At 30.7% G+C, this 13,391-nt stretch overlaps 1 protein-coding gene across 1 annotated transcript in view; it reads right to left on the bottom strand.

Annotated features, from left to right (window-relative positions):
- LOC111037206 (cadherin-89D) overlaps nucleotides 1-10,453 on the bottom strand; it is a 46,553-nt gene extending 36,100 nt beyond the window's left edge. Inside the window, exon 1 of the mRNA XM_022319605.1 lies at nucleotides 10,192-10,453. The gene's annotated coding sequence lies outside the window, so the exon portion shown is untranslated. The remainder of the gene's footprint in view (nucleotides 1-10,191) is intronic.
- Nucleotides 10,454-13,391: the final 2,938 nt, after the last annotated feature.

Raw genomic sequence — 13,391 nt, 5'->3', positions numbered from 1 at the left:
ATTGGTTTTTTTTCATCCGATCCGTCTGGAATATATCGAGAAAAATTATCGATATAATAACATGACGATGAGTATGCGCGTTGTACCTATACACACATTATATGATATCGGGTGATAGATGTTTACCATATCGACTGCGTTTTTATGTAACTGATTGACGTTTTTGCCTGGATATTGTCATATAATCCGATTACTGGATTAAAGTGTATAAAATGTAACAATACAATATACCTATATATATATTCATTATAAACTTATTGGTTTATGCATCATTTTTTTTTTTTAACGAGTCTAATGTGTTTGTTCGAAAGTAAAGACCATTTTCTAGATCTGAATACATGTAGCGGTGTTTTTTACACAACAATTTGATAAGCGGTCCGAATAGCTTGATATACGTAAGTATACACATATATCTAATCACAATGCACGGTACACAATGCGATTTACATACATAATTCGTTTGAATACAACAACGACTATATGAGTAAATGACGTTCGGTGCAAATCCCATCAAATTCCATAGTATAAAGGTAAATGTCTAATTATACTATAATGATATGCTGTGATAAGCTCATTTTCGGGTTTGCATTTACATTCTGTACACGCATGTTCTAAATTCTTCTTTTTATATTATTTTCTCACACTGCAAACCATTATATTCCAAGATAAATAAATATCATCCGTACACATTGACAACAATTACTTCGATGATATGGCTAAATACGATTAATGTCGTTGGGGTTGAGCTCATATTGTGATGACATCGATTTCTTTTCATTCCGCTAGACCAACTTTTCACAAACATTTCCACCAGATTCAACCATCGCAGTTCGATGTTTTCTACGAAACTAATAACGCAACTTCAAAATTGCAACATTGATAAGTTTATATTAAAATTAATAAATTATATCATTTACGGCAGAATGTGTAATACTTATAACTTATAAGTATTTATTTTCCGAACAAAAATCTAACTTCGTGTAGGCTTCAAAAAAAAAAAAATATATTAAATGAATAAAATGACTTCCATTAAGTATAATATACCATCTGGGATCAACATCAAACCTATAAAAACCGTATTGCGTACAATTTTTCAGCTTTTTACTGTCCCAAAAATAATAGACATCACCATAAAACATGCGATTAATGGGTTTCTCGCTACTTACGCCCAGAATCCATCGCAATAATTGTACAATAAATAGTAATTGAAATTGTGTTCTAAATATTTTGAACGAAATAATAAGATTTTCCTGTTCTTAAGGTGATAAATGTTTTATTGTGATCCCATTTTTGGGTGGTAAAACTCTTCCAATAATTTCAAAGAATTCCGTTTATTGATTTAAAATGTCATAGAGAATAAATGATTTTTTCTCAGTAATTTTCTTAAACACAAATCTAGATATGTAAATTCCGCGCTCAAAATCATTTGACTATAGCTACACAAAATATTTATTGTTAACTAATTAAAAATTCATAAAATTATAATATTTTAAAGACACGCCATAAATTTATATCCAAATTTGATCAAGGGTAAGGGGGCAACAAAATATATTTTTAATTATTTACCCCATTTTAAAATTTGATTGTAATAGGGTTGATTTATCATCAGTATAGCAATAGTGTAGTGATAGTAGCTACGAGTAAATTTTATGAAGTTTGTTACAACAACCGTATTTACTGTTCCTTTTTTTTATTATTTATTTAAGTTCCCCAGATACTATGTCATCTAAGCTTAGTAGTGTTACTTAAAATACGATAACAGAATAAAGAAACAATAGAATTTCATCAAGACAGTGTACATATATAAATTACACATTTTTTCATTCCTATATAGCTTCTATATAATATCTTCAAATCCCTCAAACGCCGAACCGAAACTCGTATCCATCAAGCGGTAGTCAACAACGCCATATAGTCTAATAATCGAAGTGATAAAATTAATTCTTTTCACTCTGCGATCAATCATCGTCTCTTACTCCCGAAAATATCAACTCGGCGTTTTTCGCGTGTTATCGTCCTACAACAAAGGTTTGACCGCTCGATCTTCGTAAGTAGTAATTCACGAGATTGAAAGTTTATATTATTATATAGTTTTATCGACATAATCCAATACGATGGATATGAGAGAAAATCCAATGTTCCCAGTTAATTATTATTACTTCATATTTCACGAGCATTCATTATTGTTACATTGTTATAATTCCCATATTATGGTTTTACGAGAGAAAATAATTATGTGATTTTTTTTTTATTCTTAAAAGTAGATATATACCTACAACAGGTAATAACAAGTATAATAATAATTATTATTACTATAATACTATTACAACAGTAACGTCGAGTGTGCCGATGAATATAGGTACCTACAACATCATACACCATCTACACATATTTATCAATTATATCATTTTTAACGGAATTGATGTGTATTCTAAGGTGGTCTTAATATCGTTAAATAATTTAAACAGAACACTTTCCTGCGTCGTGTCTATTTGGTCAGAATAAAATATAAAATGTATTTACTGTTTTTACAATAGGATTATATTTGTACGCATATATTTTATATTAGATATTTTTTTATGTACACCCATTTCAAAAATAAAATTTTCCTTTTTTTATTATTTAATACGACTAGGTATATGACGTTGTATTTGTGCATGCGAATGATAAATTAGCAATATTTAATATATTTCTGTAATATATAAACAGTTGTCGTCATTTTTTTTGGTGAATATTATGTCATTTTTTGTTGCATTTATCATACTCTGGTAATACTTAGAGCTATTATTAGTCTATAGTTATTTAATATATATATATTACCTATTCGTCATAAACCTAAGGTAGCGGAAACAAAATCGTGTACCTACCTTTTGGGACGCTCGGTTTGTTCAACAAAAAAGTCGATCTGTTCCTCGAAAATGGAATAAAAGAAAACAATGACATTGCAAGAGTAGGTACAAATTATTATTTCACAATATCGAATTAACTATAATACTGCAATGATACAACAGTCGTAGATACATTAGCCCACAATAGGATCACGTTCTGACATTTTATTACTCGGACACTCGGACAATAAAGTCTATTCATCGGTATTGTTGTAGGCGTATATATGTGTATAAATATAAAACCTAATACGTTATTAATTATCGTAGCGATGACACTCTTTTATTCTTCTATGCTATATTTATTTTACATCCGTCAAGACCATTCGAAACCATCGAAACGTGCTTGCATATAACGCTATCTATAATATAATATGTGTGGAAGAAGTCGAATCGAACTTTCTTCCTTTCGCTAGAAGAATAAATACGTATTTTATATTTACTAACTGTCCCGCCCGGCGTTGCAAAAGATTTGTTGTTTTTTTTAAATTTAAATATATTTGTAAAAAAATGTACCATACTTCTTCTAACTTACTATTACAATAGTAATATAATATGCAATCAAAATATTATTTTTTTCGTAAGCTGAAAATAATTTCATTTTTTAACTATCTTTTAGCTGCCTACCTATGCCTAGGATTTGAAAAAATAAACTATTAACACCCTCCAAGTCTTGAGGAATCTATTTATGTAACTTTTATTGAAAACGGTCTTGTAGTTTTTGAGTCCTTTAACTTTCAATAAGCCAACGCAGGTTAAAAAAAACCATAGCCATAGCTACTCAATATTTTTCTTCTTCGAGGAAAATACATGAATCATAATTATGCTTTTATTAATAAGTAACCATGACAACAAAAGTCTTACAAAAAATGGTTCAAACACAAATGCATGTTAATACAGGGATCAAATATCAAAATTATTATATCCTATCAACTATATTATATGTAACCATTTATATAGTATTATGAATTATGTTGCAATCATTTGTATAGAAAATAAAATACTAATTTGCTATCTACTATTAGCAAATTATAATATAATATAATACCCCTAATAAAAATATTATTATATGATTAGTATTGGTAGAGCTGGAGCTTACGAGCTATTTTTACTTAAGAACATGCTATGCCGGGTTAAACATAATATTTATTAATCATCGGTTGAAGTGAATGAAGTGTTAGAACTGGTAGAAGTGTCATGAACAAATGTTTAAATGTTTATGTAACGTTTTTATTAAATTATACTCGTCTAGTTTATTATTAATTGTCTTCTCACTAACATACGTTAATATCTACCTTTCATAAGTCGTAATGATGCATTAAACTGCAGCAGTAGACAATATTTTTTTTTTTTCGAAAAGTATTAATTTAATCCAAATATTATCTGTTTAAAAATTAATGTGAGTGTGGGTTGGACAGTTTATATTGTCCTTATTTTTTCACCTTCGTATATGTAGATGCGCTTTTAAAGTTCAGAACTTTTATATTTTTAAATTTTAAACAACATTTTTAGTTCTTAGAATCGACTGGTTTGAACATCAAATATTGAACGAAATAAATTTTTTTTATTGACAAGAAGTATACTTTCGTTATATTATACGTTTAGATAAGATGAGTGCAAGTGTCAATTCACGAAATGTGCGACTCAAAAAGTTGATTTCGAAAAAAATATTGAAAAAACAATGTAGTAAATATATACCTAATATAAACAACTAGTTTTCTGTGCTATAGTTATATTATGCACTCTGCAGTGATAAAACTATTTTTCAGTGCGTTGGATCGTCTCCATAATATTGATTAGCATGCGGTTGATAATACGAAGAATTAGTTGTGGTATCATTGTATCAATATTCAAACCTAAAAGTTATTTGGTCGGTTTCGGATCTGCTGACAACCCACTGAGATCGCCAATCTATACAATTATTGTATTCTGTACAAATGGGCTTTGATACGATTTATCGACAATAATAACAGCAACAATAATAACACAACCACAACGTGCGTTCACGTTAGCGGATATGTGTGGCTCCTAGTCGAAATCGTATTACACTAATTGCATTTATATACGGACGACGGTGCAGTGGACAAACACAATATTAGTACAACGGCACAATAATAATATCATCGTCACCTGCAGTGGTGTTCGATACGGAAGATCGTGAGTCCATCAATAAAAGTTTAGGAACGCGATCGTACTTATAGGCGTGTGTGTGTGTGTGTGTGTGTGTGTGTGTGTGTGTGTGTGTGTGTGTCGTCGCTTTGAAATACTAGTTTTAGCTTTTCTTTTCTTTTCACGGTCGCCGAGTTCGAGTCGTAAGACACATCGAAATATAATATTATTTATCAATTCGAGTTCTAACGTCGTGTGCCGGATGAATGCCGAAGACGCCGATGCAGCAGGTACCTATATACCCATAACGATACGCGTGCGTTAGATTAAAGTCGGTCGCCGCTGGACGATAGTGAATCTCGTAGATACAATGTAAAATATAAAATAATATTTAAAACTTCGTACCGAAACGGTACGAACGTACATTACATGACAGGCTCTTGCGGCGTTTAGTCGCAGGTACGCTTTCTCCATTCGGTGCATCCTCGTTTTTCCCATGCCGATGCGTGTGTGCGGCTATTATCCGGAGAAATGACGTTACATTATTATTTTATTTATTGTTATTATTATTATTACATATAAATTAAACGATCAACGATCACAAATCACGTCGAAGGCAGGATTTTTTTTCTCGATTTTCTGCGGTTTTCGTACGCTCGCGACGCTGTCCGTCGCATCACGCAGAGTTGATAAAACGTTAATAGGTAATATTTTATTGAACCCACATAAAATATCACGGTTTATTTGATTATCCAACTGTACGCGACGCCAAACTGAATAAAAAGAATAATTGACGACAACGACCAACGACGATTACTGTTTTTAATGTGGCGTCATATATTTTTCCGCGATATAGTGAATTGCGATAAGTAGCACATCCTCTCAAACTGCACTAGGTCGATACAATAATCGTCAAATTAAAGTGTTTAAATTACTTGTGAAAAAATAGTTTTAAAGATGTCAAACTAAGTGAAAAAATAAAAAAATAATCCCATATACACGCTGCTGAGTACAAGTCACTAGACCGTAACACATAATATTATTATTATTCAATAAGCTATTTGATTGTACGGATAGACGTTTAACTCAAACCATACTAATATAGTAATATTTGTAAAGCAATTATAACATTATTACATTTATTAAAATGTATAAAACATATTATATATATCATATAATATGAACATGATCCATGAGATCTCTAACATGAGTTATGATTTTTTTCACGTTTAATAATTATGTCATAAATCATAATGTCCACTAAGTCCAAGAACACAAGATAATTCATAATAATGTTTTTTGTATAATAAACTTACAGGAAAAATGACCTAGAATGCAACTGACATAGTTTAAATGACACTCATTTGTATAACGAAATATTTAAATATTATACTTTGACAGAAGTGATTACGGCGTTAAATTTTGTTACATTTTACAATGGATTGAAATGTCAACCATTGTCAAAAAATTAATTTAATCCTAAGATATCCGTATTATATACAATAATTGATATAAAATATTAACCACATAGGTACCTATTACCTATTATGTTCTACATTTAATTCACAAAAACTGTAAGCAGTTTTTTTTCTCTAATAAAACGATAATAACCCACGTATTCAAATTGTATTATATTAACTTAATACTCAATAAAGGAATATAATTTAAAATTATATCGAAGGTAAAATGTGGTTTTTAAACAAGTTCAAAATACCTATATCTTAATATACTATTTTATAATGGAAACATTATAATATACCTAATGCTTTGATTTTTAATTAATTTTTAAACTAAACAATTTCGATTCATTTAGTTTTTGGTTAAATTGCATATTCTTACGAAATAATAAAATGTAAATATACCTATGTATAATTTACCTACACTTAAAACGTATATCTTTTTGGAACGAACGTTTTATATACGGAATAAAATGTAACAACATTAATAATAATGTAACACAATATTAAACCGAAAACCATTTTTCAAAATCATAACAGATGTATTACGCTTTCCTCAACCTGTGTGTAGAGACAAAGTTCGTATAACGTATACGTGCAAAAAGAACACGCAGTGCCTGTGTGCTACAAATATTGAGTGTTGGAGTTCGTTTCGCGTCTGTTCTTCCGGAACAATCCAACGCTACATAATAATATTATAATACTATATTATCAACCCAATCTGGAACTTTTGATGTAAGTGCTCGTTCTGATGTTCATTATTCAAACACAACGTGATTTCAGGTGTTTGCGATTTATTCAAGCCGTGATCAAACCGACGATAGGTATTTTAAGTAATTTGAATCGTCGAGTACATGCATAATTAAATACATCTACGTACACAAACTGTGTGTTGAAATAGTAATAATAACAGTAGTATAATAGTAGTATAGCAGCTATTTGAGTTATAATAATATAACGACGCGTTCTAATTGTAGATACAGTTTTATAGATCGGCATAACGTTTATTTTTATTTTTTGTGGGTGGAAATGTAACGAGATTAAAAACTTTAAGAAAAAATCCAATTTTCCATGCCAATTTTATTACTTTTGCAAATGTAATAATCCTATAGATATGAAACTATATTCGAATGCGATAAGCGGTTATATACGTATACAATACAATGTGCTCAAAATATAAAACAATAACAACAATCGGCGACATAAATAACGATCGAGAGCATTATTGTTGTTCGTTATATTATGCTTTGCGTACTTTTGTACGTTTTTAATTTAAGCCATGCTTTTAGTGTAATAAAATAACTAGGAAATCATACCGAATGCCATATTATGATTGGTCCACGAAACGCGTTGCAGCTATAGACCTGTGCTACTCTAATGAGCGAGGTATATGTACGCTGCTACGGGTATATAGGTAAACAATAACTTCGCCGTCAAGGAGCGGTGCGCCTTTTATCAATAATTAGTCCATCAGACGAAGTGAAACAATAGTAAAAACTATCATGGCCGAAAAAAACAGAAGTAAGTAAATCAAAAACATTTCCAAGAGAAAAAATGCCAAACCTATTTTATCAATAATTGTGTACACTGTACAGATACTAATGTAGTGACTTGTCGGTTTAAGTGGCAATTTGTCAAAACTGTAATAGCAAAATAGCTAGACTAGAAAATGATTCGCACGAATATCAAAAATTTGGCTTCAATTACGTATAGTTAATGTATCGGAAAATTAGCGATTTCTTGTAAATGTATACTTCTTATACATAATATAAAATAATATTATTTTATTACAAAAGTCCTTTAAGTTATAACTTCAAAACACACAAGTTAGGAAAGAGCGTATTATGTAAGTTAAGTTTTGAGAAATCAAAATCACGTTATTACATCCACACGCAATATATTAACCATGAGCATAATATAATAAATATTGATCAGAATATTTAAAAATACCACAAGACACAAATTCATTAGACAAAATAAATTGCAATTATATTTATGAGTTTAAAAGTACAGTCATATTATAATATTTTTAAACCTTGTTACCCTCTCCCCCCCCCCCCAAAATGTATATAATTATGTATACACACTTAGCATTTGCAGTTGAGTAATATTCCCAAAAAAATGTTCGATTAGAAGAAAAATTAATTCATATTGTTACTAACCGTAAGATTCTCATAATATTGCTACGAGTTTTGTATAGTTAAGTGTATAAATGTTAATTTATCCTATTTATCCTTTTTCTTTAAGATTTGATGCATTTATTCATAAAAGGTAAAAGTTCTCTCTTATATTTTTGTTTATTTGTTTAATAGATATATTTGTACTAAAAATTCTGGTTGTCAAATCTGAATATCAAATCACCCTAAGTGATCACACTAGCCTATCCAATGTTTGTTTTCAATTTTAGAATATAGACTTTTAAGAATACGAAATACGTACCTACTCAATATATTTAGATTACATTTCAAAAGATGTGGAGCAACTTTGTTAAACTCTGACTAAATAGTTAGATAATGGAACGATCTATACCAATACGGAGCAATATACCTAATCATTATACATTTAAACCAGGATATTTAATGGCACGAATAGACAATAAAAAGTGATAACTTTCTTTCTCATTAAACTTTGAAGATCAAACATTTAAATTTGTAATTTTTAGAAGACTGTCAGTATTTTTTTCATAAATAAAATAAAAATTAGCTACAGCAATTTTTGACGATCGATGATAATGTGATTTAAATGGTATTATATTATTATCATATCGTAAGACGTAATTAATTATAATACTAAATTATTACATTATTGTGGCTTTACGAGGCACGTGCTCGTCTCCACGCACGCGGTTCCCTCGTACAGGTACGATTATTATATAGCCGCTATAATAATAGTGCGATAGCGCGCTGTATAATTCTCGAGTAAAAAAATGTATAAGAACTTGATCGCAGCTTGACCGTGTACTAGCATTATTTACTGAATGAAAAATTGCAGTTACATTTTTTTGCGTTGTAATTTTTTTAAACTTTCCATGGCTGGGCTTCAACAAAATAATTATACTTATTCGAGTTGATTTTAGATAAAAATTACTTGATGTACTCATCACTTTTTTTAAATAATTTAAAATTGCTAATAAAATATTTTTTAATGAGTTTTTGCTTGTACATAGGTATATCTATTATACAATTAGTAAATAGTATACAATTATAAATCAGTCAGTATCGACAAGATAGATACACAAGACTATTTGGGTAATGCCTATACTCTATAGGCTATAACACCACAAATAATGTACCAACAACTATAATATATTTGTATTTTTAATGTTGATTTTCATTAATTTAAGATTTTGCTTCTTAGCCATTCCTTTTTGTGTATAGTTATGTTTCAAAAAAGTAAAATTATTCATAAACATCAATAAATTAATAACTAATATCATCCCAGTTTCTATCTGTCAGGCGTCAGCGACGCATCGAGCGAGTTACTCAATCATAAAGCATTAATATTAGGAACGAAAGCAAGCAACTACTTACGTTATATCGATAAATGTGACATTTGACTTGCGTTAGAATCACTGGATGTTAGGCGTCATGTGCCGTAATATTATTAGAATTTTATACAAATTTAATGCAATTTCGGGAAGCAATAGTATAGTAATGAACGATGATATATAACAGGCCTACCGTCAAAATATAGTAAATTTATTATATATTATGGGTTTTAAGTATAAATGTTGTACTCACGGGGATTCTGTAAAACGTCGAAAAACGGACGTTCGAGACCTCTGCTCGAAACTTAGATCAAGTTTTTTCTATGCCGAAGAAAAACAATATCTTATCATAACATAATATACTAACACACCGAACAACGAAAATAATAATAATATGTAAGCCACCGCCGTACGCGTTTCTCACGTCATGATCATGCCCGGCGATCGCGGTCGGTAACACTCGTGCAGACGCGATCGACGACTGCTGCGGACTGCTGTCACGTTCCGCGGAGACGCATTTTCCGCGGATATTGTACCGGGTTTATACCAGTTCTACCGCGGCCGTAACCGCCGGGCGACGGTTCGTTCCTCGAAGGTGAGAGTGTAGAGGGGGCCCGCCGATAAGACGTTCAGCTAGACGTCCGACTCTCAGATTATTATAATGACGACGACGTCTTGTAGGTATATTTACCATAAATTGTTCCGAGACGACGGCAGCGAACATCCGAAAGAAAGAAGACTACCGCAACGACGACTGCAGCGGTGTCGGTGGCTGTCTCTCGGTGCAATACTATTTTACTCTCCTCCTCGATCTTATTGTTGTTTCATTTTTTTTTTTTTTTTTTTAAACCAATCGATTATTGTTGGTAATCTCGCCTCGAAATGTTTTCAATAATTTATGTACGGAGTGATCCATTTATCTGACTACATTATAAACCTATTATTTTCTGAATCGATTTTGTGTTTTTGAAAAGAGAAAAATATGTTTACCTACACGGTTTCAAGTATAATGTATATAATATTAATAGTTTAAGAATGTTACATTTTTACAAAATAATATTATTTTTACTATTTAAATAATAACCTATTTAATATTATTTAAATTTATTTGATTTTACGAACAGGAACATATAATGCTTTCCCCTAATATTTTGATGTATATGATAATATCGAATATTAATACAGATTTTAAGAAAAGTATTCTACAACTAAAATTATAAACATAATAGGTAATTTATTCAATTTAAAATGTTGAGACAACTATAAAAAACTATTTTTAAATTATATTTTGTACTCTTTGTTAGAACCTTGAGTAATTATAATATACATTACGTACTAGCTATTCAAACTAATAAGTAGAAGCACTAAACATATTTTATTCTTCACATATACAAGGATTGACTTAGAAAATCAGTGTAGCCATATGTAACTGGATCATCCTGTATTCCTGTATTATATTGTGTATTATTGTATTTACCGTCTCACTCTCTCTCCATCGTATTTCTGTCGGTCGCGTCCTATAGCCTAGGCATAAAATATTCCTTTCGCCGCTTATGCGTGTAAAATACAATCCGCATCTGTGCTCTATAAGATTATACTCGCGGCGGCTGTGGAGCGGTTTCGGATAATATTATCGTTATTGTATTATTATTATTATTATTATTATTATTATTATTATTAATATCATTATTGTCACCGCATAGATTTTGGAAATCGTCCGCCGTTGCCTGGTGAAAACGGTGAATAATTTCCGGAAGGACGACACCGAACGCGTCGCCGCCGCCGCCGCCGCCGCCGTCGCTTCCGGTCGCGGACGCTGAGTTAATAAACATAAATATCGACGATGATGATGATGCTTGATAGCAGTTTATAATAATGTCGATGATGATGATAAAAAAGATGATAATAATAATAATAATAATAATACGGACCGCTGTGCGTGAAGTGACCGTCGTCATTAATTTTATATGATAATTATGTACACGACACCCGCCCGTATAGGTACGTTTGTCCAACAATATAGGTATTAAAGTAGGTTCCCTGTTCCCGGCGGCGCAAAGTTTCTGGTCGGGAAATTGTGGTGCGGCTCGTCTCGCTTACGGCTGATGCACACTATCCGTGCAAACAAGTGTGCTTAACAAGTTTCTCGTCGTTTATCATAATAATATAGTTAAATCGCGTGTACCTATGTTATACGAACTATGGTACAAACAGCGTCTACAGATGAACAATAATAATTTTCATATTAATAATTATCTTAAAAACTTCGAAATCTTCTTTTTTTAATTTCATGAATAAATCAAATAGTGGTATAAAATTGTGTTCATATTTTATATACATTTATCCCATGAGAGTGAAAATCAGCAATTTATGATAAACCTTCCACGATATTATCCTAACAATAAATAAAATATTATTATGTAGCTATAAGTACTAGAATAATCTAATATTATTATTTATTATCGTTATTGACTAATCACCGAAATCGATATTAATAGTTGTCTTATCATTGTTCGGTCATCATCACATCGAAATAGTACGTGATTAATACTTCATAATATTATATAGCTGCAATATGGAAAATAACAGTAAGTATATAATACAATTTTGTGACATAATAAAGTAGAAAATTGTATTGATTTAATGGAAACCCAGACGATGAAATGAAATTGAAGACGTTGATTTGATACGTATATATATAATACGCTTGACTGCTTGAGAACTATTTTTACAAGATTAACAACGGTATTATTTATTGTAACCAAGGCCACGAAAATCACTGATTGACATTCGACACAATGTGAATTTAAGGTAGGTATACAGGTGTTCCACAGTGTAGCTCTACGTAACACAGAAATCTGGAAAATATTATAGTTTCACTTTTTTTAACGTGCAATACTTTAAAACAACATCTGCAGATGCATGCAGTTAAGCATAGTACCTAAGTATTACAATTTTTTTTCAAATTTGAAATTTATGCTTATTATGGTATAATAAATACCATTGATAAACTATAGATAAACCCTCGAAAATTCGTATCCAGAATTTTTTATGATAATACTATTTTGGTTTATTAATTCATTGTATTATTATTGATTATACTGAAATATTTAAGTGTGTAAGAAGTAGTTTTTGATACACCAATTTTTTTTTTATCGACCTTTTAGACCAAACTGACAAACAAAATTCTCACCATTCGTTTTTATACCTCTTGCCAAAGCTGGCCAATTTGTATCAGTATCCAACAGCTTCAAGTCTAGGCTCGACTTACTTCATCTTCCCGAATCTCAGCCTGAGGGATCCTATAGTGGTATTTTTTCTGTTGGACTATTACACAGTTCCATTTGTATATAAGATTCTTCTTTGAGCCAACCATGACCGACTCATTCTTCCTTTTTTATATCACTTACCATATTAGAATTTAGAGTACCTATTTGGCTATATATAAATTAT

The sequence above is a fragment of the Myzus persicae genome, unplaced genomic scaffold (assembly GCF_001856785.1).
Source record: "Myzus persicae strain clone G006 unplaced genomic scaffold, MPER_G0061.0, whole genome shotgun sequence".
Classification (NCBI taxonomy): Eukaryota; Metazoa; Arthropoda; class Insecta; order Hemiptera; family Aphididae; genus Myzus; species Myzus persicae.
This window is presented reverse-complemented; position numbering and strand designations above follow the sequence as displayed.